The 6,786-nt window shown below is 35.5% G+C and overlaps 1 long non-coding RNA gene across 1 annotated transcript in view; it reads left to right on the top strand.

Moving 5' to 3' along the window:
* The window catches only part of LOC138173424 (uncharacterized), a 5,126-nt gene extending 643 nt beyond the window's left edge, over positions 1–4,483 (top strand). Inside the window, exons 2-3 of the long non-coding RNA XR_011171386.1 lie at positions 2,520–3,189; positions 4,317–4,483. This is a non-coding gene — a long non-coding RNA (uncharacterized lncRNA). The remainder of the gene's footprint in view (positions 1–2,519; positions 3,190–4,316) is intronic.
* Positions 4,484–6,786: the final 2,303 nt, after the last annotated feature.

The raw sequence follows: 6,786 nt of genomic DNA, 5'->3' as shown, positions 1-6,786 counted from the left end.
TTTCTCTCTCTGTATCTTTCAGTCTCTGTCTCTGTCTGTCTGTCTCTGTGTGTTTATGTCTGTCTTTTTGTGGGTAGAGGAAACCGGTGTAATATTCTATTCTTGCATGAGAACCCATTGAATTTTTTTTTCCTGCTTCTAACACTGATGACTCTAAACTGCATTTTTTAACAATTCTACCATCAGGCACACCTGGTGCTTCCAAGTGATTCCACCTTTTCAGATCTTGGGGAGGGATATTTCTCTAATTTCAAATTTGTTGGTGTTGTTGCTTGCTCAGAAAGAGATTACAAGGGACCTTAACTCTGTAATGATGGCCAGTCCTGGAAATGTGCTTTGTACCATGATTCATCTAAATAAATTTAATCTGATTTCTAAACATTCTGTGATGTTCCTAGGCACTGTGTTCAGGACAATCAGCCGAGGGTGAGGTAAGAAGAACAATGTTATTAGATATCATGATTCTGTCAGGCAAGTCCTGACTAGCTGAACATTGAGAAAACCTTATGTCGGCAGGTCAGAAGTTTGACAGGTGCACCTTGCTTTTATACAAGTGGTTGCCTTCTGAAATTTGAGGGAAATCATATTTTGTAAATTGGATTGGCTTTTCCAACATACATATTTTAAGCCCCATTTTTCTTCAGTTTTGATTGACTTTCAATTAGAAATAGCTCTTATCCTAAGTCTCTCTTTCTTTGCTTATACTTGATTCTCAAGGACTTTAAAAACTGTAAACCAACACTTCATTGAAAGAGGAAGATTCATATTACAAAACAAACTCACAATGAAACCTATAGCAAAGCAAAATAATGTTTTTCAGGGCTAAATGTTCACTCTCTCATTTATCTACTTTGTAATTTAGGATTTGGAAAACACTCATTTTCTTAATGTAGAGCACATCTATCCAGGTTAAAAAATCCCATCCTACTCAAATGAACAGTATTTTCAATTTATGCATGGGACAGAAGGTTCAACAACACAGAACAACCAATGATACAGTCTCATTCTATAGTTCTGCTTTTGGTTTGCCCCTAGTTTTATTCCCTGTCTTGCTTTCAATCTTAGGCTAGTCTCAGTACCAGATGGTTATAAACTGGATGAGTATTTGTAATAACTGGCTGGTTCCCTACATTCCTATCAATCTTCATATTATGCCACTGGGTGCATATTCCCTCTCTCTTCCCCCTTTTGCAAACTGGTCTTGGAGCAGTATTCAAATCAATATTACCTTTCTTGAAAATAAAATGTCTGTCAACTTTTGTATTATTCCACTCACCATTCCTGTTACTTCGCTTTCCAATGTATTCCTCCCTGTAAGTCTTGTCTTCCCATTAGAAGGCAAGCTCCTTGAAAAAGGAAGGAGCTGTCTTGCTTTTTTTTTTTCTATAGCCTGTGCTTAGTGCAGTGTTTGGCATAAAGATAACATTTAATAAGTGCTTTCTCATTCATTCATCTAAGTACAGGTCCAATGCTTTCCCTCCTCTTCACCTCCAGGCTCCCCTGGTATCCTTCAAGAGGCATTTCAAATCCCACCTTCTGCAGTACTACTATATTCTTCCCTTCTCCTAATACCTTCTCTTTGAGATTACCTCCCATTTGTGCTGTGTATATCTTGTACATACAATTATTTGCATGTTGTTTACTCCTTTCATAATATGTGTTCCTTGAGGGCAAAGACCAAGTTTGTTTGCTTGTTTGTTTGTTTTTACCTTCCTTCATATCTGAAGTAAAGACTTAGTGCAATGCCTAGCATACAGTAAGCACTTAAATGCTTGTTGATTGGCTGAATAATCACCTATTATATGAGAACCACCTTAATTAAATTGGGAAAAGATTATCACCATACAAGTTGTCATTGAGAAATGGATTTTTCCCTCAGAGAAACCTTCAGAAATTATCTGCTAAAGTAGCACAGTACTCTGCTTGCTTAAGTGAATCTACAATCTTACTGATTCAGGAATTTGCTTTGATGATGTAGTAAAAAAAACAAAACAAAACAAAAAAACCAACCCATCCATGACTGCTTATTCTGGGAAACTCTCATCTATGTCCTTTCCTAAGATTAGATGTAGTCATTTAAAAAATCCTTGTTGGATTGAATTTGGTGGATGGGTTATGTGGTCTTCCTCAGTGTAGGGATTACTGATAATGATGGAAGTATAGGAGGTTTTGTGTGTAAGCATCACAGCATAAACTATATCAAACTGGTTAAATGATTTATATCTTTTTGGATGCAATTTACATTAACTATTCTGTTAGAAACTTCCTTTCTGCCTCCTATTTCTTTTCTTTTTCCCATTGCCTACATTGAATATATCCTATGTTTAGGAATGTTTGGAGAAAAGAATGTTAAAAAAAATTCCAGTTGGCATCCATGATACTCAGAGAATGTTGCATGTTTCCTTAAGGAAAGGATGAGAATACAGTCACTCAAATGAAAATGTTATTATAGAACCAATAGGATTCATTTAAGGAATCATCTGCAATAATAAAATATCATTTCCTTTTCCATTTTTAAGGGTTTGTGAAGTTCTCTTCTGCAACTAACACTGTGAGAAGAAAGAGAGGATTAACAGCATCTTAATAGGCTCGAAAATAGGGCCAATTTTCACATTACACAGCTAAATTGGAAAGGAAGGAAATAAAGACATCAGTGGATGAAATTAATGTAATTGGAGAATACTGTAGTCAGAGTAGTTTGTTTGCTCTAATCTCGTACACAATATAAAAATGTTGCTGCAAATGGACCCCAGCTGCAAGCAATCACAGTCAGAGAAGCTAAATGGAATCAACAATGATGATCTGGTAGAGAAGCAAATGCCCATACAGTGTTTCTTAGAGGAGACTGCAATGACCAACTGTTCCAAAAATGTTATTCCAAGATTAATAGAGGAAAAAATGCAATATAGTTCTTTTTGGAAATTAACTCATATGCTCATGCTTAAGAACCAAATGGAGGGAAAATGCTAATGTTGCTAAATCCTGATGTCCAGTTGTTATGTTTTCAATATACTTGGTACAAAACTTTCATCAAAAAAGAGGGAACAAAGCATGAAAAATGGAGAAACACATAGTATCTGGACTCAGAGGATATAGGTTCAAATCTCTGCTATGCAACCTACTATATTTGAGACTACAAACAAAACACTTAACTTCCTTGCACCTCAGAGTCATCCAAGCAGTAAATAGGTAAGAAAGGATTTGAACCCAGTTTTTTTTTTACTCCAGCTCAAGCACCCTCTCCACTACAAAAAAAAATTAATTTTGAATTGAATTAAAATGTATTTCTTTATGCAGGATCAGCCACTTAATTATTTGTAAATGAATGCTAAAGTGGTAGTCAATGATAATGATGTCTCTAACTTCTTAATTTGTTCAGGTGAAACTTACAGAATATCTACTGATCTTAAAAAAGTGCATTATATGCAAATGTATTAAAAACAAAGCTAATATAAACAGGCAAACGACTTTTGCTTCTTTTATAGTTAAAAATTCAACTATGGTAGGTTATTTGTTCTAAAAGACAGGCTTAAAATGCTCTTAGTATTTTCTTTCTGTACCTGTGGTAGGAAAAGCAAAACAAAACAACACTGGAAATACTAGACAGAGGAGAGAGAGAGAGAGAGAGAGAGAGAGAGAGAGAGAGAGAGAGAGATACAGCTATAGAGATAGATAGTGATAGATATATCTCTGTCTCTATCTCTATCTGTATATCTTTATATCTATCTATCTACCCACACTGATTTTTTGTGAACATTTGTTAACATTAAGACATCCCATTGCAACTCAATTCACTGTTCCTCAAGTCTGTAACTGTTATAAGAATGTAAAATTTTAAGATCTTCCCTGCCCCTAGGTTAAGTGCACTTGGAGCCTGTGGTGGGAGGCTTGTTTTTCAGGAACACCCACACCTTGGTGCTTTGTGATTGGGCAGTGGGTCAAGAGGGTTGTTACATTCTCTGAGCCAGGAGAAGGCTATATAAGCCCTGATTGGAGGCTTTGCTTATGGGCTAACTTTGAGAAGAGTTGTGTGATTTGACCAGATGAGATTCTGGGCAGCCACTGAGAGCCACCCCCCCCAGCTTTGAAAAACCCAGATGTTGATGCTTCCCTCTCTGGTTACTTTGATTTTGTATGGATGTAATTCTTGGACAGTTTGGAAGCCTGTCTGCTTAATCTGTTTCTCTGTCTTGTAACTTCTGTGTGTATACTCTGAAGTTCGGGGTGCTGACCTTTTCCCCCTGAACTAGGAAAACGATATATGTTTGATTGATTAAAGTAAGCTTGTTAACCCATTTTGAATTGCTTTCCTTTAGAAAAGCAGATCTAAGAACCTGTGTTGGAAGCCACACTGGGGATGCTGGGGTGCTTGTTGCTACAGTAACCCATTGCAATAACTTGCATAGAAGACTCTGCAAGTTATGAGGAAGCCTACCTACCATGGGATCCTTTTGATCTTTCATAGCTACATAACATTAATTAAAGAACATAAGTAGAGATTCTTAAATGGTCATGACTTTGATTTGATGTAATTCTTTTCTCTACCCTTACATATAAATATACCTGCATTTGCATAGGTGTAACATGGATGGGGATGGTCTTCAAAATTATTAACCTAATCATTGCTTAAAACTTGTATTAGTCAGACCAGTATGTGATCTTCCTATTTAATAGTATTTTATTTTTTTCAATTACTTATAAAGATAGTTTTCACCATTCAGTTTTATAAGATTTGGATTTCCAAATGTGAGTTTCTTATATTTGGAACCTAGGTAGGGACAAAATAATACAGTCAAATTAGATATTCCCTTCCCATATTAAAGGTTGCAGTATACTAAAATCTAAATTTAAACTTTTGATTTATAATCTAAAAATGGTAATTATAGTGCATGGATATTAAGCTTGCACCAACTTTGATGAATAAGTTTATATAACATACTGATTTTTTTTAATATTATAGAATAGCTATACTAGAAAAAGATATCTATATAGTCAGTGTGCCCTCACATTTGATCACTAAAGTAAGGCATTCCATTTATGAACATTTGTTAAATAGCTCCTATGCTCCAATCCCTGTGCTATGTGCTTTGGGGTACAGCAAGTTCCTTACTGTCAAGCAGCTCACAGTCTAATGTGAACAAAGGCTAGCATTTGCATAAGGAATTCTCAACTATGCAATAGTTGAAATGGATGGACTCTGATATCACTTCCAACCCTAGAATGTTGATACATTAAAATCTGTAAAAGTAGGAAATAACCATTGTTATTTATACTTATGAAGAAATATGCTCATTGTCAGATGCACCCTGAATCCCAAAGTTTATTTTAATTTAATATTTGGATCATATTAAAACTGAAATTTCTAATTCTCTTTCAGTACTACCATGCAGCCACAAAAAGGGAAATTTCTCACCTCTTTCCAGAATGTTTATGTAATCAATATCTTCTTGTCCATTACTAAGAGCAAGTTTAGGACCCGAATAAGAGATAGAAAACCTTAAGTTTTAATCCTGGTTCTGCCATTACTCAGTATGATAATTTTGAAGTAAATTTTTTGAACCCTCAGGGTCTCAGTTATATCATTTCTACAATGAGAATATTTGACTAGATTATCTTCCTGAAATTTCTCTTATTTTATTATTTTCAAAAATCACTCACAGCTAAATATGAAAATGGACAGCTAGATGACACAGTGGATACAGTGCTGGACCTGGAATAAGAAAACCTGAGTTCAAATATGGTCCCAGACATTTACTAGCTATATGACTTTAAGTGAGTCACTTATCCCTGTTTCCCTCAGTTCCTCATCTGCAAAATGAGCTAGAGAATGACATGTCAAACCACTCCAGGATCTTTGCCAAGACAATGCCAAATGAGGACATGACTGAAATGACTGAACAACAACAAAAATGTGGAAACGGCAAAATCCCCTAACAATCCCTTTTCTACCTAACTCTCTTTAATCTCTTGGGGTATAGAGTGGTTAGGGAAGATGAGTACTTCTGGGGTGAGGACTGCTGAACCCTTTTTCAGGAATACTTTCCACCTCTGGTGTCCACCTGATTCACTTAGCTCTCCTCCATGGCTTTAAGAAGCTGTAACTTGCACTGCAACCACATCCTAATAAACCTTTTGATCAGATGGCCCAAATCAGGTTGAAGGTAATTGATAGGCCTCAAACCTATAGGTGAAGAAGGTTTGTGTGGGGAAGGGGGGGAGAGGGCATCTACCCAATCCATGTAAAGACTTCCTCTGGCAGAATGGGTAGATGAAAACAAATTTTTCCAAAGTCCATAAAGGCAGCTGAAGCAGGCATTGTGGAGTGCTTAAAGTTTGGTTAGACACTGAAGACACAAAGGCCATCAACTTCATCCTGAGCCATTGCCAGGTTTTTCTTTATGTATTTTGAATATGAGATCTTTATATGATAAACTGTCTACAAATTTTTTTTCCCAATTTTAAAATTTTTTATTCCCTGGCGTATGGTCAGTTTTCATAAAAGTACAATGTACTGTTGAGAAAAAGGTATATTTGTTTCTATTCCTATTCAATTCTCTCTCTCTTAATATATATATATATATATGTATACATATATATATACACACAGACATATACATATATCCTTATGTACACATACATATATATGTAAAGATAGAGAGTGTAATGCAGAGACACACACATAGACAGATTAGAGAAAGTTTATCCAAGTTTATCTAAAATTTATCCAAGATTCTATTCCTTAACTTCTTTCTTATTTATTTTTTGATTAAATTTATCTAGTTCTGA

This window comes from Petaurus breviceps, unplaced genomic scaffold, assembly GCF_028583685.1.
Source record: "Petaurus breviceps papuanus isolate PSGF00001 unplaced genomic scaffold, PetGlider_PUasm1.0 582, whole genome shotgun sequence".
Classification (NCBI taxonomy): domain Eukaryota; kingdom Metazoa; phylum Chordata; class Mammalia; order Diprotodontia; family Petauridae; genus Petaurus; species Petaurus breviceps.
This window is presented reverse-complemented; position numbering and strand designations above follow the sequence as displayed.